Below are 27,245 nucleotides of genomic sequence, written 5' to 3'. Positions count from 1 at the left end.
TAGCCCTTTGTGTGAACACCTGCATACTCTGCTGGAGCCAATACATTTCTAAGCAACAGCTCTTTCAGAACACACAGAAGTAGGAGATGCCACAAGTCCCTTTGAGGAAGGTGAAGTCCCTCTACCCATGGAAGCATAGTATACAGATGGCTCTTTTCATGGCAGTCTCATGTGTCTGTGCTTATTGCCTTATAGCCTACAACAGAGATCTTTTGGTATGATAGAGGTGCCAGACATTCTAGCCAATGGGGCAAGTTCTGAGCAGTCTGGTTAGTTCTCCTGAAGGAGACTGGACCAATGCATATCTGTACAGACAGCTAGGCAATCTTCCAAAGGCTAATCATGTGACTTCCCCAAAGGTCAGACAAGACTGGTTGATTGGGCACAACCCACTTTCAGGCAATGATAGGTGGGAGGACCTTTTTTCTTACAATTATGCAAGTATAATCTTTGTTAGGGTACTACTCTACCAAATAAAGAGTAGAGAAATGGAATATTCATGCTGGGAAGGATATTAGAGAACACGTAAGCTGTGTTGGTACTGCTAGCAATGCAGCCTCTAGAGACCCCCAGCAAAGAAGCTAACAACTTGATGTGAAGTAAGTAGCTGCAGATCTTAAGCATCATAAGCAGTTAGCATCTCATTCCATGTTTGATAGAGATCTAACTGCCTGGCCACCTGACCAGAACCTTCAGCAGCAATGGCTCAGCCCACCTCTTCTTTCAAAGATCCAGAGAGGCCCTCAGCTATAAGTTAACTACCCACCCCAGCAGGAGAGTGCCCAATAAAGTCACAGGGATTCACAATGCAAACAATGGACTCATGGGGTCTAAGACTTTGTGGTCCACGCCTGTGGAGGTTAGGTTGGAAGCTGCAGCCAAACACAGGAGAAGGAAGAGAGAGGCCGATAGTACATAGGGCACAGTGTCTTATGGCCTCTAGAGATCACCTGTGATTACACTGGACACCTGCCACATGTGTAGGCAGAAAGAGACACACACACACATACCCAGGGCCTGTGGAAAGTGCAGAGCCAGTGGTTACATGGGGTCCAGCCCCAGTGACACCCATAACTTGAATAGAGAGAGGCACAGGGAAAGTTTCAGTGGAGAGCTTTGAGACCCAAGTCTGCAGCAAGAAAGGTACCAGCAGCACTTGGTTCCTACACTGACAGAGAGAAACAGCAGACCAGGATCCCAATCATTCCAGGAGACCCAAAAGTGGGGCTGAAAGCTGACATCACTGCTATAGGTTACTGAGGAAATTAGAATGCTTGGAACATACTCAAGAACCTACTAAAGTGATTAGACATGAAATGACTGAAAGAATTCATGAAGACACAGGAGGACTACAAAGGCCAAGTCTGCTCTGTAGTTGTACATTTGCAGGGTTGTTTCTTGCAAGAAGAACAATCAGAAATTTAATAGCGGATAAAACCATAAATAGTAGACTAGACCACATGGAAAGTAAAATCTACTCTTAGAAGATGACCACTACAAAAATAAATGCATAGTATATACTTAAGAAATAAATAATTCAGGCCAGACATGGTGTCACACACTTGTAATCCCAGTACTTGGCTGGCTGAAACAGGAGGATCACAAGTTTGCAGCCAGCCTTAGCTACTTAGTGAGGCACTCTGCAATTTAGTGAAACCCTGTTTCAAAAATAAAGAATAAAGCCAGATATGGTGGCACACGTTTGTAATCCCCGCTCTTGGGAGGCTGAGACAGGAGGATCATGCAGGTTCGAAGCCAGCCTCCTCTGGCTTAAGAGACCCTGTTTCCGAATAAAAAATAAAAATAGGTCTGGGAGTATGGACTGGAGGTAGAAGGCCTCTGGGTTCTATCCCCAGTATCACCTAAATAAATAAATAAATAAATATAAAATAAAGAATAAAAATAGGGCTGGAGATGTAGCTCAGAAGTAGAATGCACATAAGTTCAATTCCCAGTGCTGCAAAAAAGGAAAAAGAAAAAACAATTTTAAAGCACGAATTGGACATTGAAGAGATCTGGGCCATTTTTAAATAGCTAACGTAAGAAAAATGGGAATAGGAGAGAGAATAAAGGCTGAAATTAAAGGATCAAAAATATATTAAAAGTAATATCAGACCTGAAAATTAGGCAAGAGACCTTGCAGCTATATGAAGAGGGCATAGGTCCAATATTTCTTTTTTTTTTTTTTTGTGGTACTGGGGGTGGAACCCAGAGGCTTTTCTACCTCTGGGCTATACTCCCAGATCTACTTTTATACTTTATTTGGCAACTGGGTCTCACTAAGTTGCTGAGAGCTTCACTAAGTAGCTGAGGCTGGCTTCGAACCTGTGTGATCCTCCTGTCTCAGCCTCTCACGTGCTGGGATTACAAGCATGCGCCACCACACCCGGCTTCCAATATTTCAACACATAGGCACAGGTAATACAAAAAAATTTTTAAAAAAGATCAATACATGAGATTGCATTAAGTTGAAGAGTTTCTGTGCAGCAAAGGAAACTCAAGAACCTCAACAGAGAGCCAACGAAATGAGAATTATTTTTTGCCAAATACTACTGTGATAGAGGACTCATATCTAGAATATACAGAGAACTCAAGAAACTCATTGCTAAGAAAACAAATAACCCAATCAAAAAAGGGCAAGTGAAAAAAATAGATACTTTAGAAAACAAGAAATACAAATGGCCAATAAATGTATGAAAAAATGTTCCAACAGCATTAGCAATCAGAGAAATGCAAATCAAAACTACCCTGAGATTTCACCTAACTCCAACTAGAATGGCAATCACTCAAAATACAAACAACAAATGCTGTTGAGGGTATGAAGAAGTGGGAATTCTAATACATTGTTGGTGGGATTGCAAATTAGTGCAACCACTTTGGAAAACTGTATGCAGGATCCTCGGAAAAATGGGAATGAACCTACTATACAATCAAGCAATAATACCACTTCCAAGTATCTACCCAAAAGAATGAAAAACAAACTATCAGACTAATACATGAATATCTATGTTTATAGCTGCAAAATTCACAATTTCCAAACCATGGAACCAGTCAAGATGTTCATCAACAGATGAATGAATTACAAAACTATAAGATATGTACACAATAGAATTTTACTCAGCCATAAAGAAGAACAAAATTATGTCATTTACCGGGAAATGGATGGAACTGAAAAACAATATGCTAAGTGAGATTAGTCAGTCTTAAAAGTAAAAATCCAGATGCTTTCCCTAATATGTGGACACTAGGGAGAAAATGGGTTTTAGGAGAATCTTTAGATGAGTAAAGAAGGTGACCTAACTGAGGGAGCTGAAAGAGGGGAAGAGGGAAATTCCCTAATGCACATTATGTACAGTCACAAACAAATTAAAATCAGTTACTAGGCTGAACTTGAGAAGAAGGGAGAGGGAAATGAAAGAATAAGGTGGGAATTGGGTAAGGGCTGAGTGATGTGTGCATGTATGCATCTACCATCTTGTACCTCATTAAGTTGTATGATTACAATGCAACAATAAAAAAAAACTGGGCTAATACCTGTGTAAGAAAATCAACACATGTGGTTTGAGATGCCATCATATTTCAATGTAATTTTGTATAGATCCTACCCTATAAGTCTAATTTGGGGAAGGCCAATACACCAAGTATAAAACTTAAGAATTTATCCCTTAAGAGAAAGAAAGAAAGAAAGAAAGAAAGAAAGAAAGAAAGGAAGAAGGTGTTATTCAGTTCCACAAATTATTTGAGGTTGTAAAAATAGAATAAAAGTGTATAAATCCCATAATTCACTAAAACTGAGTATAAATCATATTTTTATCATTACACATTTTACATTTTATATTATATACTTTATATAATAATTTATATATTAATATATAAATTATGTATTATATACTTGTATTTATTTTCTTTATTTATTTATTTTATTTATTTTTTCTGAAATCCTTGTGTACATTCCAGAAACAAACCAAAAGTGCAAATAAGAGGAAAATACATGAAAAAATATTAAACTTTAACTTGCTCACTCCCCTCCTGGTCTTAGCCATTCACATTTTAACCTCTAAGGAGTATGATTCTATTTGTCTATGAATTATGGGAAACTGAAAACCTAATTTGAACCTCAATATGACACATCTAATTCTGCACACACTTCATGTAATTATCATGAAAAGGTATAAAGACAATAAAGTTTAACATATAAATTTAAATGCATTATTTTCAGTTCTTATTTCTTTGTTCATATGTCTAATTTTGTTCTTTTGCACAATATTGCTCTTATTTGATACATTAAAATTTTTTTCTTTGTGGTACTGGAGTTCCTGGAAACCCTTCTACCTCCGGGCTACACTCCTAGACCTATTTTTTATATTTTATTTGGAAACAGGGTCTCTTAAGCCAGTGTGACTGGCTTCAAACCTGCGCAATCCTCCTGTCTCTGCCTCCCAAGAGCGGGGATTACAAGCGTGCGCCACCACACCTGGCACAAAATTATTATTTTTAACTGCTTTATTGTCCACATCATTTTGTAAAAATGATTGTTAACTGACTCAATAACATCATTGTTTTTAGAATTCAGGCATTCAAAAATACTAAGACAGTCACACTATTCTACTCTCTGACTTATTAAACTATGGGAATATTCAAACTAGGAATTTCCATATGAGAAACAGCAGCAGAAGATGGAGGACTTATAAACTATTCAGAGGAGTACTAAAGTCCAAATGTCTGAGTATGGTATATATATATATATATATATATATATATATATATATATATATATATAGTTTTCATTTATTCATTCTTCTACCCCATGTATGTCAATCATTTTGTGAAAGCAGTAAGGACACGAAGCTGAATAAAGTATGATTGGTACCAAGAAGTTGCTATGTCAATTACATAGTGTACCATGAAAGTAAAAAGTAAGCTATAGAATGAATGGCATAGCATAAGGCCACTACTAAAATGAAGGCTCACTTTCTGCAGAATTATAAAAGAATCAAACATAGCTTTGGCATTACTACGGTGAATCTTTCTCCACCATCAACCATGTTTGAAAGGCCCTACACTTGAGAAAACTCTCAGAGAAAACTAGATACAATCATTTGATTCAAACAAGGTAGTATTGTATAATGAGTTAATTTTGCCAGGATATTTCCAGCTTTAAAGGAAAGCTTGGATTTGCATCTCTCTGATTGCTAATGATGTTGAACATTTTTTCATACATTTATTAGCTATTTGAAATTCCTCTTTTGTGAAGTGTCTATTTAGTTCACTTGCCCAAACATGAGAAAGAGGGAGGGAGAAGGAATGGCGTGGGAATTGGATGAGGGCTAATCAGGTGATGTGTGCATGTATGCCCTTACCATCTTTTACATCACTAAGATGTATAAATATAATGCACCAATAAAAAATATAAAAAATAAATAAAGGAAAGCTTGGAGAAGAATATACTAAATGAACTGCTGCTGCTACAAAACAAAGCTTTCATAAATTGATGAAGGTTTTTGGAATCTGGAATTCTCAAAAATTCCATTTATTTATAAATTTTCTTTCCTGCATGTGAGTTAAAAGAAACTAAGATTGCCAACTGACTACTGTATTACCATATTAATCATGTTTTCTAGTTTTAGCATCTAATATTTTAACATCTGAAGCCTTGAGATCAAGACTAGCTAATTTTTTTCTTTTTTTATTTATTGGTGCATTGTATTCATATATCATGATAGGATTAAAAAAAATTGTGTAGACATACATGCACACATCGCCCAGTCAGCCCCTGCCCAATCCCCACCGTATTCCCTCCCCCAGCCCTACTTCCCATGCTTGGCTTAGTGGTTGATATCTATATGTTTGTCTAAGTACATCATGTGTTTTAGAGAGTTTCCCTTTTCCCCCCTCCCATCCCCTCAATTAGGTTGACTTATTTGCTCCTCTATAGGGTTTCCTTTTTCACCTGGACTTCCTCCTATGACCCATTTCACCTTAGCCTTCACATATTAGGGAAAGCATCTGATTTCTTACTTTTTGTGACTGACTAATCTCACTTAGCATAATGTCCTCCCGTTCCATCCATTTCCCTGAAAATGATGTAATTGTGTGTTTTTATGGCTGAGTAGAATTCCATTTTGTATATATCCCACAGTTTTGAAATTTATTCATCTGTTGATGGACATCTTGGCTGGTTCTATAGTTTGGCAATGGTGAATTGTGCAGCTATGAACATAGATACACGTGCATTAATTTGGTAGTTTGGTTTTCTTTCTTTTGGATAGATATCCAGAAGTGGTATTGCTGGATCAAATGGTAAATTTGTTTCCATTCTTCTGAGGATCCTCCATAATGTTTTCCAAAGTGGTTGCACTAATTTGCAATTCCACAAACAATGTTTTAGAGTTCCCACTTCTCCACATCCTCGCCAGCATTTGTTGTACTAGTGCAAATCCAGCCAATTCCTAAAGATACAAAACACATCTCTCTAAAGCATGCCTTTGATATGCAAGCTAACCAATCTAGAGTCTGTACACACTTGTAAAATACTAACAACTTGTCCTAATTACTAAAAATAATTTGCATCAGATAACTAGCAAAAGCTCCTATTTTCCAAAGTCTACTAAGAATATTCATGCTAGCCAATCCTAACCTGGTCAGACCCTTTCCTGAGAAAAACCTTAATAAGGTCTTTCTTGCCTTCACTTTGCCTGTAATCAACCTTGGTATTCACCCCTGTGGATCTGAAGGTAGGGTGCCCCCATCTTTTGGGCACTGTGAATTCCCAAAATATAAATAATATTTATCTAGTGAATAAACTATATTATGTTGGCAAATAGCTCTGTTGGACTCATCATGTCTAATTAATATCTTAAGTACATTTCAGACATCCCCCAAGTTAACATCAGATCTGCATCAACCCTTGAAGACAGAATTAATTGCAAAGCTGAACCAATATGCAGTGCACACTGTAATCATTCACAGCATCTCCTGAACCATGTGTGCCTCAACATCGAAGGATACAAAAAAATGAGTTTAAACTGCTCTTCACATGATGGATGATATGACTCTTAGAAGGATAAAGAATATACATGAACCTTCACAAATAACCTTTCCAAGTCAGTACTAACATGTGTTCAGTAAATGTAATAAATACTGAAAGTGAATGTTTTGAAATCACTTTATTAAATAAAAGTTAATTATAGTACTATCAATATATTTCAGTATTTTGACCAAACTAATTAATTGCTTCACTGACAATAACCTGCCCAAACTGTTAAATATACTGAGCATGGGAAAACAGTACCTTAATCAAGCAATGCTTTGATCTCTGGGTATATATGTGGTAATAGTGTATACCATTTAATAAATTTTTCTCTAAGGCATATCAAAATTGGTAACTTACAGATATAATTATACCTTTAATAAAAATAATTTAAATTGTATTCTTCTCTTTTCAACGGAGTATATGATTAATATGTTAATAAAAATAAAAATTAACATATTAATCATATACTGACATTTTTATTAGAATTATGTTAAATGAGCATATGAATTTGAAGACATTGACATAGTTACATTTTTGGATTTTCCCATTCAGAAATGTAACAAATCTTTTCTGTTCACATTTTGGAATTTTAGTCTCAAAAGTGAGCCTTTCTTTCCCACATTTGAGAATTAATGAGGTTATATTTTATGTAGTTCTGAAGAGACTGCCCCAGAATTTTCCCTCATAAAAAGAACACCCAATATTTCCTTGAAATTCCTTATTTTTTATAGACCCACTGGTTTAGTGAGATACAATAGAGCAATACTGAGACCATCATTATAAATTGGTTGGGTAATCATAGGCTACCCTGTTAAGAAGCCCACAAAAGTAATAAAGATCTCCTTTTCTCCAATATGATATCTATGTTTTATAATGACCCTACTTCTCAGAATCTTCTCCTCATCATAGCTCAGGTATACCAACTTGGATTACAAGAAACAAACTTGAAACTGCAGTTATAAAATCTGAAGAAAGTTTTCTTCTTTATAGCTTAGTAGAATTCCATTGTGTGTATTTCCCATAATTTTGCAATCCATTCGACTGTTGATGGAGACCCAGGTTGGTTCCATATTTTGGCTATTACGAATTGTGCTGCTATGAACATGAGTATGCATATGGTATAGCCCGATCATATGGTGGATCAGTTATAAAGAAGAAGAAAATCATGTCGTTCGCAAGAAGATGGAAAGACCTGGAGAACATTATGTTAAGTGTGATCAGCCAGGCACAGAAAGAGAAGGGACATATGTTCTCTCTAATATGTCAAAATAGGGAGTATTAGGAATACTAGAGGGACTCCAGATAATGGAGGGGAAACCCCAGCAAAGCTAGAATGTAAAGGTAGGAGAAGAAAAAGGCTGAGGTTGATTAATGGAGGAGCTACATCTGAATATGTATAATAAAAGTATGAATGTAGCATGGTCAACCTGGACATTCATTGTTGTAGAGAGGAAAGGGGAAGCAGGGGGGAGGAGAGGGAACCAAGCACAGCATGAATGTATGCCATTTTTAATATGTTCCACATAAACATAAAAATAAATTGTAAAAATCTGAAGAAATTCTAAAACAGCCAATGAAATAAATCAAATCAGAGTCCTTCTTATGGAGCCAAAGAGCAAACAAAATGCTAGTGGATGGTTCAAGGGTTTGAGGAGAGAGAGAGAGAGAGAGAGAGAGAGAGAGAGAGAGAGAGAGAGAGAGAGAGAAACACAAGAGAAACACAAGTTAAAGACAGAAGCTAGACATGGTGAAGCACTTCTATAATCCTAGTACTTGAGAGGCTGAGACAGAATTATTGCAGGTTTGAAGCCAGACTCAGCAATTCAGGAAGACTCTCGGCAACCTAATGAAACTCTGTTTCAAAATAAAACAGGGATGCTAGTAAAGCTCAGAAGTAGAAAGCCCCTGGCTTACATTCCTAGTACCATAAACAAAAGAAGAAAAAATTTAAAGATTCTAAAGTAAAAAGTAAAGTAATCGATTTTTTTAAACTCTAAAAGTCAGACATGAAGTAGATTAAAATAGTAATGACTGAGGCACAAATCATGAGAGAAAGAAAAATATTAGAGGTTATATATAGAGGCCCATTTAAGTAGGTAAACAGAATCATTATTTAAAGAATAACTAAAACCACTATTTCATAAATTTCTAATGTTTGTCTGTAATGGTAACTTTTTATAATTAAAGAAAAAAGCTGATGGAAGAGGTAGGTGACTATTAGCTGCTAGTTATAGGAAACCATGTCCACAAATAAATTGTGACAGAAAAGAAGTCAGGACAGAGCTGATAAATTCCAGCTAGAAACAGTCATTCAAAAGAACTTTACACTTGAAGAACAAAAGTAATTCCAGGTAATTGTGTGTTATGTCATCCAAATATCATCCCAGTTGAAAATGAAAATATTTTGCTTGATAGATTTTTCAAAAGTGTTCTCTAAACAACTGTACCTACTTTTGTTTTTATCAGTAATTTACAGTGAAGCATGATTTCTCAATTTATTGTTAAAGTCAACAACTTTAACTCTGTTTAGGGCTGGAAATAATACCTGTCAGAGCTGTATTGGCTTGTTTTAACTAGATTTTTTTAAATAAATTGGAACAATTTGAACAACTATGCTCAACTGAAAACAGCCTTTGAAACAGCCTAGAGTTATTTGAACTGACATTTAAGTCTTTCATAAAATATCTGTTTTCTGCCCAAAAGCAAATGCATGTTTTTGAAATATTTAGTTATAGTCATATAATTCATTGATTTTCATGAAAATTTTAGAAGTTAAAACCTTTTATCCAAAATTTGCCAAGTTCCTTGGCATTATCAGGAGGGGGTAGAACCTGTAAAGATGGGACCTAGTGGGAGGTCTTCTGGCACTGGAGGTATTCTCTTGAAGGAGAGAGTGGGACATGAGCCCTTTTCTCTTTTTCATTTTGCTTTCCCGCCATAAAGGAGTGATTTTTCTTCATCATGTGTTTCCATCATGATATGTATCGCTGGCTTTAAACAATGGGGCCAATTGATCATGGACTAAAACCTATAAAACTGTGAACCAGAATAAAACTTCTTTCATATTTATTTATCTCAGGTATTTTGTTACAGTAAGAGAAAGATAATTAACATACTATCATAAATCCATAGTCAATATTCATATTTTCCCAATTTTCTAGTATTGAAAATATATTTTAAAGTTATTTGTTTTTAGTGTCTCTTAACTGAAACATTAGTTCATCGGCTTTTGTATTTTGCGATATGGAAACTTTTGAAAAATATTGGGTTTCTTTTTTTTTTATTAAATACTCTTCTATTTGGTTTTTTTTTTTCAGATGGTGTCTCATGACTGAAATCAGGTTCTTGGTGGGAATATTCCAAAAGTTCTGTTGTGTTCTCAGGGCATCACTAAGAGGTACATGATGTTGGTTTTTCCTACTATATTAATGAGGATAACCTCAAATAATTGGTTAAAATTGTATCTGCCAGGTTTCTCTATTATAATTTTTTTTTTGTAATAGAAAAGTCTCTCTTTGGGAGATGATTTTAGAATATGTAAATATCCTATTTTTACATGCCTTTGCCCATTCATTTTAACATTTATAATTCTTGCTTTAATCAATTTTGACTGTGGTATTTACTAATGATGGTTTTGAATTTCCATTATTAATTCTCAAGTTTTAGTTGGAATTGCACCATAAGAAATAACTTTTCTTCTTTTTATTTGCTTATGCATTTATGTCAGCAAGAATTCATTGTATTTTATTATTCGCTGACTTATAAGCTATTACTGTTATGGCTCAAAATGCCCAAATTTAGCTATCAGGTATGCCTTGGAGTGCTCATCATTTTTTTCCTTTGAGCAAAAATTAGTTAATATTGCAGATCTGAATTGTGATAAAAAGGCCTGCTTGTAAGATAGTTCCTATTTTTGGCATCTACAAACTTGAATTTCTAGAGAAGTCCCATCATTTTCTGACAAGAAGAAAGGTTTGCTCTGCCTAAACTATTGTATGACAATGTGGCTTATATTACATGTGTGCTTTCCCCCTGGGATTTTGGTATTTCTAGGCATATGGCATGCTACAGTTTGAACATGGTCCCCAAAGTTCATGTGTTGGAAGCTTAATATACTATGAGCAGTACTTGGAGGTGGAGCCTCCTATTATTTGAGAGATGGGCTAATAAGTAGTGATTGAGTCATAAGGCCCCTGCTCTCATAAATAGATTGATGTGCCATCACAAGATAGTGCTCATTGTTGAAAGAGAGGTCTGTAATAAAAGGGGTTTGGAGCGTCAGGTGTGGTGGCATACGCTTGTAATCCCTGTGCTTGGGAGGAGGAGACAGGAGGAATTGCGCAGGTTCGAAGCCAGCCTCGCTGGCTTAAGAGACCCTGTTTCCAAATAAAAAATAAAAAATGAGTGTCTGGGAGTGTAGCCTGGAGGTAGAAGGGTTTCCAGGAACCCCAGTACCACCAAAAAAAGGGGGGGGGTAGTTTGGTATTGCTGGGTCATATGGTAGGCTCATTTTCATTCTTCTGAGAATCTTCCATGCTGTTTTTCAAACTGTTTGCATTAATTTGCAATCCCACCAATAATGTATTTTAGAGTTTCTACTTTTCCACACCTGATTGATTAAAGCTTATCTCTTCCTTGGAAGTCCTACTTTTATTTTCCACACTATTTCTGATCTGCTGAAATCATGACAGCCAGAAGGTGAGAAACTTTGATGAAATGATCCACTCACACCCAATTTTTTAATAGAGGTTGCTTGGATCTGGAGATCTGCTGAGACATGGTGTGAGGCAGTGCAGCTTCAAGTGTTTCCTGAGCACACAATTGCAGGGATCCACTGGCTCTTTGCTGTGCAATAGGCACTGGTCCTGGCCTTGCCACTTGGCAGGCTCCGATACTACCTATGGTTATCTATCCACAAAAATTAATACCAAACTACCAAACCAATGCACTAGTATCTATGTCCATAGATGCACAATTCATCATTCCCAAACTAAGGAACCAGCCAAGATGCCCAACAACAGATGAGTGGATTACAAAACTAGGGATACGTACACAATGGAATTTTACCCAGCCATAAAGGAGAACAAAATTAAGGCATCTACAGGGAAATGTCATGAAAAATAAGAAATCAGATACTTTCCCTAATATGCAAGAACTCGGGAGAAATGGGTACCAGGAGGAACTCTAGTTGAAGAAGTGGCCCTATAGAGGAGTGATTAAGGTAACCTAGGGGATGGAAGGGGGAAAGATGGAAACACTTTAAAGCACAGGATGTTCTTAAATATATCAGTCAATTACTAAATCAAGCATGAGAATGAGGGAGGGGGAGGGAATGGGATGTAGATTGGATAAAGGCTAATTGGGTGATGTATGCGTGTATATCTCCACAAGTTTTTTATTCCATTAATATGTTTGACTACAATGCACCAATAAAAATATACTAAAAAGAAAAAAATAAGTAAAAAAAAAAAACAGGAGTTTGGCCCAACTTTCTTCTCTCTGTCTCATGGCTACTTGCTTTTCCACCATCCTTTCATCTCCTACATCTTTGACTTCCCAGTCTGCAGTAATGTGAGCCCAATAAGCTTCCATTGTTTTTACTTTACCCAGTCTGTAGTATTTTGTTATAGCAGCATAAACGACAGGGACAGGATCCTGGCATGGCCTTTGTCCTGGACACTGAGCCACTAGTGAACTTCCCTGGTGTAACAGGTTGTACAAGCTTTATCACAATTTTATGCTGGAGCAATTAAGACCAGCTTGAGTGATTCTATTAGGAGAAGACTCTTGACAGCTTTTGCCTAGTTTCTTCTGAACTTCAAAAAGTTGATTTGCCCATGTATTTTTGTTATTTATTGCCAAATTCAGGTATGAATATTTGAGTTATAGAAACACAATTATGTTATCACTTACTTACTGTCAACATTTCCCGTTTTCATTATTTTCATTTTCCAGTGGCAACAATGAAATTGAAAGAAAGAAGAAATTTATTTATTTATCCATTCATTCATTATTTACTTTCTTTCTTTTGTCTGTCTTTTTATATTGCCTTCATTTTTGAAACATTTTCAAAGGCAGTGACAATTCGGATTTGACAGTCTCCCTACCATGTGACCTCTATTCTCCTATGTTTCTCTCTCTCTCTCTATCTCTCTCTCTCTCTCTCTCTCTCTCTCTCTCTCTCTCTCTCTCTCTGTATTATTCTCTCTTTTTTCATGTTTTCATTTGTCCTTTTGCATTTTTGTCCTCTTCAAGATTATACATAAGCCATTCTCTAGAATTAAGAACATTGTTTATTCCTGCCAAAGGTTTTAGGTATAATAACCTTTTTAAGTATCTACATCAGTAATTCTTAATCTTGTTTTGTATACTGGCATTGCCTGTAGCACTTTCTAACAAAAACTGGTACCTGGGACGCCGAGGCTGATTCATTGATTTGAGTGGGGCCATCACCGATAGAGTTTAAAATTCTTCCCAGTCCACTTTAGATACAGCCAGGATTGATAACAGTGACTCAGTTACTATCCATCAGTGAACAAATTATATATAAGTACCTGTAAGTTAACCTATAAGATAAATAGATATATATGTATATTTTATAGAACTTATAGAATATATATATTATATATATATATATATATTATATTTACCAGTTCAATATGGAATTACTGTTTTTCCTATAGTTTGTATTTCTGCTTGGCAATCAAGGAATTTTTTTTAGGTCACTTAGCTCAGCTTTGTCACTCTAAAGAAAAGTAATCTAACACCCAGAGACAGAAAAAATCTTACCCAAGATCGCACATCTTGTAATTCTAAAACTACTGTGTGCTATTGCATTTAAAATATAGTTCTATCTTTCTATTGTTCAGATAACTCTTGATACATGTTCAGTATGATCTCTCTCTCCAAATCTGAATTTTCCCTTCTCATTTTGAATTTATTTTATTTTTTAAAAAAATTATAAATTCTTTTTTTAATTTTTTAGTATCAAGGGCTGAGGTGATGTTGCTACTCTTATCCCATATCACAAATTTTCTGCCATCATATTTTTTTTTCTTCTGGCAACCTCACCCCTAAAACCTATTTTGTAGAACACAAATTCATTAGGTAAAGACTTAGTAGCCTAGGGGACTATCTGAAAGATAACAAAACAAAATAGTATGTTTCTTTGAATTGACTGTATAATAAAATTTGTGTGACATTTCCCTTAGCATAAAAAAAAACTAAAAGAAAAAATACACTGTGGGCGCCATCTCCTGGACAGATCCTAGAAATTTGCAAGAATGTGCCCTCCCGGTCTACCACAAACAACATTTAGTTTTTATTCTTTATTTACCAGTTTATTTATTTATCATCTTTCCATAATAGAATAAAAGTGGTTTTAAAATATACAAACTATACACATTACTAAATTTTAAATCATGAACATCAGAAATATAAATTGATATATGGTACAAATACAAGAAATGAAATGCTAACAAACAGAACTTACAGGGTTGCAGAGAAAGAGCTATAAATTGAGAGAAGGATTTTGGAAGGGATCAATGATGAGGAGTGCATATTATTATATGTTAAGTTTAAGTAACCTCTGAGATATCCATGAGAAGCAATAAGACACATATGTGGAAATATAATCTTAAAGCTTATGAAAGGGATTTGATAGAGACAGATTTGGAGGTGATTAGCATATGTTCACAAGAACTGGGCTGCATGACACTATCCAGGAAGAGTATGAGGATCTAGGAGGAAAAAGTACCCAAGATAGGAATCTGAGGAATGTTTATATTTATGGATTGATCAGTATTTTAGACCACCTAAATTTTATAGCAAAACACCTGAGGCTGTTAATGCATAAAGAACAGAAATTTATTCCTCTTAGTTCTGGAGGCTGGAAGTCCAAGATCAAGATGCCATTAGGTCCTGATACCTGGTAAATATAGCACACCAAAGTCCAGTCTCTACTTTCAAAGTAGAGCCTGCCTATGCTGCATTCTCCAGATGGTGTGTATGGTGTCTTCACATGGAAGAAGGCATAGGGGGAAAGAGGGCAGGATGAGGATATGGCAAAGCACTTTCCCTCTGCGCTTTTATAAGGCACTAAACACTTCTCAAAAGGCCCCACCTCTCAGTATCACCGCAATGATGGTGCCGTTTCAACGTGTGACTTTGGGGAACATTTGGATCACAGCAGTAAATGCAATGAATATGGCCTTGGGAGCTAAGCCACCTGGTTTAAATCCCAGATCTTAAATCCCAGCTCCTCTATTCACTGTAGCTAACATTTAAATTATGCTGAAAGATTATTTTAACACTTGTTTTGCATATAATTTTATAATATTAAATGACCTGTCAAAATTTTTGTTATGTTTTGCCTTTGAATCTTGAATCAACAACTCCTAAACATATTCAAACCACCTTATCTAGACATGTAAAACTCTCCTTTCTGATATGGAAGAAGTCTTGATTAAAAAAATTCAAAGTCATTGTTCCTATCATAAAGTTAAAGTTCTCTTTAAAATGTATCTATACTAAAGATCCTGTTGGATGGGTACAGTGCTACACACCTGTAATACCAGTACTTGGGAGGCTGGGACAGGAAGATTGTAAATTCAGGAACAACCTCAGAAACTTAATGAGGCCCTCAGCAATTTGATGGAACCCGGTTTGAAAATAAAACATAAAATCAGGCTGGGGGTGTGACTAAGAGATAGAACACGTCTAGGTTCAATCCCCAATATCAAAAAATATAAAAAAAAGTAAAACTTGCTAATCAGGGTAACTTGAGTGTGTTCATGAGCTATGGTCACTCATATTTGGCTCAGAATAAACCATTTCTCATGAAGTTGTTATTTTACATCAACATTTCTCATCATTTCTGTTCCTAAAGATAGATATTGCCTGAGCTTACTTGCTCTCTCTCTTTCTTCCCTTGCCTTTCAGGCTGCAAAGTCCTGGACTAAGCATAGAGCAGGGTCTCAGCAGTTCAGCACCCCCACCCCAACCCACACACTAGTAACTCCAGGCCACCTTCTCGAAGCTGTCACACAACTTCCAGAACTTGAGCAAGAACAGGCAAAGAATTGCCACAATTTTCTGGCTACATCTGGTTTTCCTAGTATTACTTAGAATACTTACTTTTTCTTTTTTTTAACTTTTTTTTTAAACTATCTTTTGTTTATAAATGGTGCTTGTTTCAGCAGAAAATCCTGTTTCAGTTTTTTTCCGGCCTGAACTGGGTGAACTTTTTCACTGAAACTGTCACATTGTCTCATTAAATTTCAGGTCACTTGCCATTTCTTCTTTCTTAATTCCACAGAGAGAAGAGGACTGAACTCCAATGAACTCTGACCCACTCTCCTTGGCTCCCTGTGTAGAGCTCGATTTCAGTTGAAATCTTGAACTATATTTATGTTCACGAGTGCAGCCAGGGAAAATATCTTCTATAGGGCCTGTGCATTTCACTAAATGGTTTTTAAACTCTTGGGGACCAATGCCTTTTTTCATTTTCTCTCTCAATGCTCTACAAAATTTCTGACAAGATGATGATTTATAAATTTTCTTAATCTGTTGAAGTTATCTATGCTTTTGAATATTTTTATCTATTAGGAAGTCTGTACTTTTTCTCCATCCAGCATTCCTAGCTGCTAGAGTTTCTTGTATCTAGGATACTACATTTTCCTCTATCATCTTTCATATGCTCATTTCATATAGATTTCTACACGTAGTTTGGATCTCTTTTGACTCAATTCCATATTTAAATAATATATTTGAGCTCTAAATTTGCTAGTTTAAGGCCAGTTTTTAGTGTTGAATCATATCATATGAGCAACCAGGCCATTGCATGTGAATTCTTAATACGAGTAATATTTGGTTTTTTGTTTGTTTGTTTTTTGTAGTACTGGGGAATGAACACAGGGAAATTCTACCTCAGAGCTACATCCCCAGCCCTATTGTATTATTATTTTTTTGAAACAGGGTCTCACTAAGTTGGGGAGGGCCTCACAAGTTGCTGAAGCTGGCTGTGAACCTTTGATCCTCCTGTCTCAGCCACCCAAGTACTGGGATTACAAGCATGCGCCACCATGTCCAGCTGTAATATTTGTTTAACAAAATTAAATAAAAGAAAGAACAGTCAATTTAATAACCATAATAAAGAAAGAAGAGGTTATATTGAAATTTCCTGGTATCATATTTTGCCACTTGTTTTCCATCAACACTTTGGTGAAACAAGAGTTGTAAGGTTCTAAAAATATAACAGAATATGAAGGTCATATGTTTTCTCTCAAATGCAGAAGCTAGGAAGTAGTTAGAATATAAGAGGTACTTTAAATAATGAAAGAGAAAACCCAATGAAGCAAGAGAGGTGGTCTAGGAGAAGAGAGTGGAGAGAGCGAAAGAATTAGCACAGGACAAACTTATATAGATGGTATATGAGAATATATGTATATATTGTACACTAATAATACATATATTTATATATAAATAACACATATAACAAATATGCATATATATTAATAATGCATATATTATGTATGTTATATATATATATATATATATGTGTGTGTGTGTGTGTGTGTGTGTATGTGTGTGAGAAACTATAAATGCCAATCTCAATACCATGTATTCGGAAGGGGAGGAGTAGGGAGGGAGCCAGTGGAAAGTTCATCAAGTGCTGTGTGCATATGTTACTAGTCTGAACTACATTATATGTGAGATGATATTATACCAATAAAAGTATTTAAAATTAAAATTAAAATAATGAACAGTAAGAAGAATGAGTTAATCGATTTTTTAAAAATATTAAGGTCACATAAAATTCTTAATTGTTAATAGTGTTCTGACTAAGCATATTCAAATTATCAACCATGTAGGTTTTAAAGTTTTGTAGTATATTTCTTCACATAATTATAAATAATGTTAAATGATGTTCTCTCTTCATCTGTGAAAACGTAGAGATAGAGGTCAAGTGGTTACTAGTACTAGTCAATATGGAAATACAAAACCAAAAGTCAAAAGTAAAATTGAGTAGTATCCAGAAAACAACAGTGAGTATTTCTCCAACTTAAAATATTTGAAAATATTGCTATTAAATAGTGAACACAGTGCAAGAATTAGCTCATCTTAAGATAGTAGAAGGTTACCAGTATAGCAGATAGTTTAAATGGTCTGATTTCATTGTTTTGCAACTGAAGAAACAGAGGCCTCATTCAAAATAAAAGGTTATCCAAAATCATATAGTTGGTTAATGCAGAGCCCAGATCAAACCATAATTCCTGCCTTCCAGGTAAGTGTCCTTCCCACCACACCAGTATCCCACCATCTGCCAGTTTCTAGCAGCTGAAGCTCCTGGGATGCCAGGGACAGGCCCTTCCTGCAACTATGATTGAGTATAATCACTCTTGTTTCTGTTTTTCCTTTTAGTTTCTCCTCCAAGGCCCTCACCACTAAGCCCTTCCTTGCTATGATTCTACTTCCTCCTTTTCTACAGAAGCTTACCAATCCTATACCTGAACCTCTACTTGTCCTCAATCACAGCTTTCTAGTGTGATCCACTAAACAGGCCAATGTGCACAAGCATTTTCCCACAAGTGTGTGGTTTTACCATGGCCTTCCTAGAATAATCTCTGGTCTGTTACTAAATTCCATGGCAAGCAACCACCATGAAGGACAATTTAGATATCCTGTTACCTACTTTACTAGATAAAAATATATATATATACATATTGCAAAACTGACACATTAGCAACATATGATTACCTAGGCATATTTAAGAAGATTAATACAGCTTTTTCATCTTATTATTTATTTTTTTTTAACTAGGGATTGAAATCATGGATGGCTCTACCTCCTAACTACACTCCCAGAGCATTTTATTTTTTGTTTTGAAACAGGCTCTCACTATGTTGCTAAGGCTTTCCTGGGGTATGCGATACTCCTGTCTCAGCATCCCAAGTACTAGGATTATAGGTATGTGACACTGCACCCAGCTTACTTTCTCATCAAGTAAGTAGCTTTGTCCTAAAGTCAGGCTGCAGTAGAGATAAACATTACTTATCGATATAATCTACTGAGAATTTCAGAACTATAGTTTTCAAATCAGATATATGCAGAGGACAGTCCTTTGGTGGTTGAGTGGCAGGTATTTGTTGTGTAAGAGAATACTTAGAATCATCCAGAACCTCTAGGATAAGACAAATTTCATATGTGAACAGGGCCTGCCTTACTAGGTATCTCATATCCTATAAACATGAGTGGAGACAAAATTTGACTTTCCAAAAATAGTTACATAGCTCCACTCATCTAGATTTTATTGAAGGCTTTATTTAGATTTATCACCTAACAAACTTATCTAACAAGGCATACTGGCCTCTTTATCTTGCTTGTTTTCCCTGTAATGTTTTATTAGGCATATGTTGTCATAAAATCTATCTTTTATAAAAAAGATAAAGCAGCAAAATTATTGGATAATAGAGAAACAAAGGAAGGACAGAATGTCAACATACATTTTGAAGTGTTCTTTAGCATGTGTACAGAAAGCCCTTGTTTGATCCAGGTGACCATAGGTATATAATGTGGCAGAACCACTCTCTGGGCATAAATCCAGGTCTCTAGCCTACCACTCACTAATTTGGATTAATAATTCATTGTATTGTCTTAAAAGGTCACATAACATACTCAGTCAGCTGAACCATAAAAGAGCCACAATTCATCCCAAGTAACATACACAGTTTTCAATGTCACCATGCAAAACAATTGTCAGATTTAATACGCTGTGGCAATACTCATTCATTTAATGAGATATAAAAAGAAGTATCTGCTAATAATGGTTCAGCCTTGAGGAACAAAAAGAGAGAAAAGTAGAAAGAACAAAGATAAGAAGGGAAGGCAATATATAGTCAATGCCTGCCATATTCAATTTTCACCACACTTCTCTATAGTATTCCTACTGTAGAGATGATGAGAATGAGGTTTAGAAAAGGCAACAAATTAGTCAAAATTAGTCACAACCATTAGTCTAAATGGAATTTTTCCTGGAAATGACCAGTTGAGTAGTCAAAGAAATGCACTCAAAAAAAAGAGAAAAACTAGAAAATAATACAAGACAATATATGAGCAGACATTTGATATGTAGTACAAACTTAATACCCAAGCACTGAAACATTTCAAGTAGTATAGTAAAAACTAGTAAGAAAGGTTCATGGAGATGAGGCTTGATGTGGCTCCAAAAATTCTCAAGATGTTAAATCAGGAGTTCCTCTATATTTAAACACTGACCTAATTCCTGAAACTGAGAAGTACCAGATGGGTGTGAAACTTAAAGATAATTGAGTATAACAGGAAGAGCTTTGGGATGGCCAAAGCTAAAGGTTAAAGATAGCAATTTTCTTCTTCTTGGAGGAAGAAAACAGAGAAGACAGTTTCTTCCTATTCTAGTAGAAATATACTTGGCTGGCTGATATATCACAGCTGCAGCAGAAGGCAACTTTCAATTCTTTATTGTGTGAGTTATTAGAGGGAGATATATCAGCATCACCCACTTAATAAGGTCACCAATACTAAGAGAAGGATGTCACTCCTGCCAAACTTTCCTGGGATTCTTAACATCCCTTTTCTCTAGTTAAGTAAATAATTTTAAAATTCTAGAATGACTGACATATTTTAAAAATAAACTGGTTACCATAAAATTTGTAAATGAGGCTCAGTAGTCAATGCAAAACATGGGTCATATTTTTAGTGAAAACAGTTCGCTATTGATATTATTAATTTTCATTTATTTGTCTCACTTAAAAAATGGTGAAATACACAGTGAAGAATTCTAGGCCAAAATGACATTTTTTTTTAATTTATCATGCAAACACTGCCAAAAGTCATCAGGATGAATGCCTAGACTCTCTGCTCTTAAGTTTTTACAACTGTCATTTAAGTAAGCTAGAACAATTATATACATTTTCCCAGATGTAGCATTTCCAGATGTTCTACAGATCATTAAATATAAGGGCTGAAAAATATACTGTACATTTAGCAAATAGGCAACCAGCAGAAATTCTGTGAATGCTGGATCACAATATTTCTATAGGAATTTGGAAGAAGGAGTTAGGGTTAGCTGTGTAAGGGAGGACAAAGTTGAGAGAAAATACAGTAAAGAATGAGTGAGGGATAAACAAGTAGAAGGACGGACTGACAGGCTAAAGGCATTTTGCTGTTGTTGTAGTGGGAAATTAATTTAGGGGCATTCTATCTTCAAGATACACTCCCAGCACTTTTAAACCTTTTTAAAACAGGGTCTGCTAAGTTGCTGAGACTCATCTTGGACCTCCTGTCTCAGCTTTGAGGTACTGGAATTACAGGTGCTAGGCCTGGTGCTGGCATATTTAAATTAGTGTGGCTTTGAGGAAATTAAAGATGGTAGAATAGAAGAAAAAAGAACATTTTGGTGGCTCAGAGACTTGGAACTCAATGACTCGGAAGACTGCTTTTTGACAAGAAAAGAAAAGCATTCGGAACTCAACAGAAAAAAAAAAAAAAAAAGACAGTTGGAACATGATGTAATTGAACTCAGCATACAGAGCATAGAACTGAAAAGAGCCCCACCAATCTTATCTGGTGAATGGAAAGCAGGACCTGGTGACTCTCAGAAACCAACAACAAAAAAGAAGCAGTATCTTGTTGAGTCAGTGATTGCAGAAAACCATCTTCAAAAGTAATTGCAGCCTTCTCTCCATACTTGAATCTCTCAAGACAGTAACTCTCCAGACTTCCTGGCAAAACCTCAAAGTGAACTCCTATGGCTGAAATTGAACTTAGATCAATAAATGCAAAAACTTTCCTATACAGAACCCACTGGCTACAACTTGCTGTTTCAAAACCACTGAATCTACCAACCATCCAAGCAACCCATTGAATTCCTGTAGTCGTGGCTGAACTTGTCACTTACCTCAGGGACCTGAGAAGCACTTGTCAAGACCATAAGTCTATAAATCATTTCAGTTGGAGTCTGCATGGCTACAGATATTTACATGGCAACAAACAGACCCTAAGTTCTGTGAGTTTGCACATCATTCCTGCAGGGGCTACAGTTAGACACAGCAAAAATGGCAATTAACAAACAGTCCCTAGAAGCATTCAGGTAGGTGGGACCTAGGGTCAACAGTCCAGAGGTCATCACTCTGCATAATGTCAGTAGATTGCAATGGGTAGAGAAGCAGTGGTGTCTATGTGGAATTAAAACCAAACCAGCAGGCCTCAGACTTTAAAAGGAAAATCACAGTCTCTGCCTCTGTTGAGATTGGGCCTAAAGAGCACAGTGGCCTTCAGCCAAGCAAAGATTCCTGTGTTCCTGCACCAATGAAGAACTATATCTTGTTAAAAAGGTTCTGGGGAATAACCTTAGAGATATGATTATATTAGACAGATTTATTGAGGCAAATATATACCCCCAGCATAGGCCTTATTGAAAAGGGATAACAAATTGACATAAGACTCACACACAAAGAAGAAAAAGATGCCAAGACAACAGAAATACAAATATGAGAATTCTGAAAATGTGAGAATGAAAAACAAAATGAAAACAATATACTCTCACAATTCATCAACAAGAGAGCTCACCAACACTGAGTTGCAGAATATGTCAAAAGAATTCAGAATTTTGATTTTCAACATGATCAAAGTTCTCAGACATTAAATTAGAGAAAGGGTACAGGAAATGAAAGAAATTATGAATAGAGAAATTAAGGTCCTAATTAAGAACCAAGATAAGGCTTTGAGTGAAATAAATAAGACAATAAATGAATTAAAGACCATTAAAGACCTTAAAGACCATAGAAACCATTTCTGGCAGATTAGACAATATAGTAAATAAAGAGCCAGGTGTGATGGCACATGCTTGTAATCCCAGCATTCAGGAGGCTGAGACCGGAGGATCGCAGTTCAGGGACAACCTCAGCTACTTAGTGAGGCCCTCCACAACTCAGTGAGACCTGGTTTCAAAATAAAGAATAAAAAATAGGGCAGGAGGTGTAGCTTGTAGGTCAAATGCCCCTGGGTTCCATCCCCAGACCCGCAAAAAAAAAAAAAAAAGAAAGAAAGAAAAGAAAGAAAGAAAGAAAGAAAGAAAGAAAGAAAGAAAGAAAGAAAGAGAGAAAAGAAAGTATCATTCTTGGAAGACAGCTTATTCAAAACAGCTGACTGATTTGAAGAGATAGTTGACTACAGTCAACAGTGAAGAAGATATGACAACATGAACAGAACGTCCAAAAATATGCAATAATATAAAATCACCTAACATAAGAACAATAGGCATTGAAGAAGGTCTAGAAGCACAAATAAGGCCATTAAAAACCTTTTCAGAGAAACATTATCACAGAATTAGCCAAAACCAAACACCTGTTGGATATCTATATACAGGAGACATTCAGAACATCAGTAAGACAAGACCAAAAAAGAACTTCTCCACACCACATAATAATCAACATTAATAGCATAGAGGCCAAGAAAAGAATTTTAAATGCATTGAGAATAAAAGAACAGGTGGCATTCAGAAGCAACACAATTATAATCACCCCAGACTTCTAAACACAAGTCATGAAAGCTAGGAGGAACAGAAATGATGTACTCCAGGCCCTGAAAGAAGACAATTTCCAACCAAGACTTCCCTATTCAGAAATTATTATTCAAAATTGACAGATAAATAAAAACCTTACAATACAAGCAGAAACTAAAAGAAATTATGACTACCAAGGCGGTAACTTAAAAAATTTAAGAAAATAGAAAAAAGAAATAACCAGAGAAGGAACAAATACCACCAGATAAGCAGCTAGGCAAAGGAGAAATAACAATATTACTTTATAAAATAAATATAAAATATAAATATAAAATAAAAACATAAGTATTAAATATAAACATGAATATATAAAATAAACACATATAGCACAAAATGACAGAAAAAAAACTTTAGGCCTCATAAATAGCTTATGCTGGATGTGAACCTGAAATTGTCCTGTCTCAGCCTTCCAAGTGCTGGGATTACAAGCATGCACCACCATGCTTTGCGAGTTAATATTTTAAAATCAGTATATTTTATATTACTTTCTGTGGAATTAATTTTTCACATGCAATTTTGTGTGTGTGTGTGTGTGTGTGTGTGTGGGAATGGAACCCAGGGACTTCTACCTCTGGGCTACACTCCCAGACCTATTTTAAACTATTTGGAAACAGAGTCTCGATAAATTTCTGAGAGCCTCACTAAGTAGCTGAGGCTAGCTTCGAACCTGTGAAATCCTCCTATCTCAGCCTCCCAAGCACTGGGATTACAAGCATGTGCCACCACCCCTGGCTTTCACATGCAATTTTAAAGATAATATGTTCAATTTTTGCTGCATATCTGAGTTATTGATGCTTTCTATTTCCATGGATTTATAAGAGCAAAGTTTCTCCAGTTGAAATATATCAATATATTTTTTCAAAAAACTACAGTGACATAAGACGGATTGCCTCATTTAATATTATCACTGTAAAATGAACGTTTTAATTATAACAAGGTAACTGGCAAATTTGCTGAAACATATGGAATCAATTTGTAGAATAAACACACTTACATGTCGTAACTATATAAGTCATCAAAGCATCTAAAGCCTACCAGCAGAATACTCAGATATATATGATAATAATTAAATTCATTTATATGATATCTTGCCAACTTATGGCCATAATAAACCATAGGTGTACAGACATTATTAACAAGTCTATCAAGGAGGATAGAATATATTCTATTTGGTAATGTTATATATGAATTTATCATTTAAAAATATTTGCTCACAAACATATCAAAGTTGGTTTTCTCTACTTTCTACATTTTCTCTGCTGTTCCCAAAATTTTAGCTAACTTGTTGCTTTGCCATGGAATGGTTCTGACCCTACTCTACCGAATCTTTCAGTTTAAACTTCCATTTCCATTCGAAGGGGCCTGTTCTACCAGGTTTCTGATTCTAAATTTCCAGGAGAAAACAATATGATTGGACTAAGTTAGATCAAAAGTCTACCTCTGGTTTATCTTGTCCAAGAAAAGTAAAATATCTTGTATATTGTCAAATCTATGCATTAATCTCTTATAAATGTAGAGTTGCTGACCTATTTGAAATTAGGAAATCTTAGCATCTCTTTTTAATACTCACTCATCTAATGCCAAATATTTCATTTTGTATATTATTCTTTGGGAAGTGTCTTAAGATTGAGAAAATCACATTAAAAACTTTTATGAAAATAAAGCTAACCATATATGTATATATAATATTTTATATGTCTAAGGCATGGTTTTACTATTCTGATATTTGTATTGCCAATGTAGTATATTAAATAAATGAAGGGATCAATGAATAATGAATTCCTTTTATATTTTATCAAATGGGTTAGATCATAGTACATAAAAAATTTGAATTTAGATGACAGTACACAAAGAATGAGATTTATAACATTTAATGCTAATTGTGTGTCTTTGGATAGGTCAATTACTCTTGCCCCCATGCCCAAAAACGATCTCTTTTTCCAGTGTAACATTTATTACATCTTCCTAGACTATTTCCAGTATTTCCTGTATCACTGTAGAAACCATTCTTTCTTATAATCCTGGACTTTTCTGAGGTCTTCTCTGACATCTTTGTGACTATTTTTAGGTGTTGTCTTTTAGTTATTTCCTTTACAATAATCATCAAAACGTATGATTATCTTATTCTTCTAGTTATTTGTTTTGTCTCTCCACTAAAAGCTGTGAAAGCTCTATATCCCAATACCCTGCTATAATCTCAATATTTAGGTATTATGCTAGCATATAAAAGATCCTATTTGTTCAATGTATGAGTTATGAAACTGAAAGACTGAACTGGCCCTAATTGATCACAATACTATAATAGAGGCACCTCAGCGGTATGGGCAGAAAAGTTTGTGACCTTTGTGTTTTTTAAACCTTGATATTTGGTCTTTTGAGGGTTTTCTTCTATCAGCTGTGGTTAATTTATCTTTATTGTCTGGTTGTTTTTTCTTGTGGATCACCTCTCTGATCCAATCTTAGCCATAAGGATTTAGAGGTGATACCAAGTTCATGCATGGGGAAGCAGTGTTGTTTTCAATGGTGAGGGTTAGGTGAGGATGGAGGAGCTGGGGTGATGGATACAAGAATAGGGTAAAGTAAATGATATGATTAACTAGAGTAAGAGTTTAAGTATAATAAGGTATTATCTATTTGATATGAGAGATAGTAAATATATAATAGGATTCTTGTAGTTACTATAGAGTATTTAGGGATAGAGATATGAAATAGCTTGAATATAAAACAAGGAGATATATAAAGAGAAAAAAGTTTTTGGAAAAGAGAGTAGACAGGATAGAGGGAGAAAGCTTGTAAATGGAATGGTAAGGGAGCAAAAAAATGCATAAAAAACAAAAGCTAACAATAACAACAAGAGAAAATCAAAGATGAAAACAACCAAAAATTAAAAACTAATGGCAGTGGCCAGGTGTGATGGTACACGCTTATAATCCCTGAGCTTGGGAGGCAGAGACAGGAGGAGGATGGCGCAGGTTCGAAGGCAGCCATGCTGGTTTAGGAGACCCTGTTTCCAAATTTAAAAACATAAAAAATAGGTCTGGGAGTATAGCCCAGAGTTAGAAGGGTTTCCAGGAACCCCAGTATCACACACACACACACAAAAAAAAAACTAAAGAAAAGAAAGAAACTAATGGCAGTGAAAAAATAAAAAACAAGGCCAGACAGAAATACACTTATAATAATCCCAGCATTCAGCCGGGCGTGGTGGCGCAGGCTTCTAATCCCCAAATTTGGGAGGCGGAGACTGGAGGATCGCACAGGTTCGAAGCCAGCTGTGATGGTTTAAGAGACCCTGTTTCCAAATAAAAAGTATAAAAATAGGTCTGGGAGTGTCGCCTGGAGGTAAAAGGGCTTCCAGAAACCCCAGTACCACCAAATAAGTAAGTAATTAAATAAATAAATAAACAAACAAACAAACAAAGAAACAAACTCAGCATTCAGGAAGTGGAGACTGGAAAATCATTGTTTGCAAACAGGCTCAGCTACTTAGTGAGGCCCTTTGAAATTCAGTGAAAACTTGTTTCAAAAAATAAAGAATAAATAAATTAGGGCTGGGGGTGTAGCTCAGAGGTAGAATTCCCCTGGGTTCCATCTCCAGTACTGAAAAAAAAT

This window comes from Muscardinus avellanarius (genome assembly GCF_963383645.1).
Source record: "Muscardinus avellanarius genome assembly, chromosome: 9".
NCBI lineage: Eukaryota > Metazoa > Chordata > Mammalia > Rodentia > Gliridae > Muscardinus > Muscardinus avellanarius.
The sequence above is the reverse complement of the archived record's forward strand: the minus strand, read 5'-3'. Positions refer to the sequence as shown.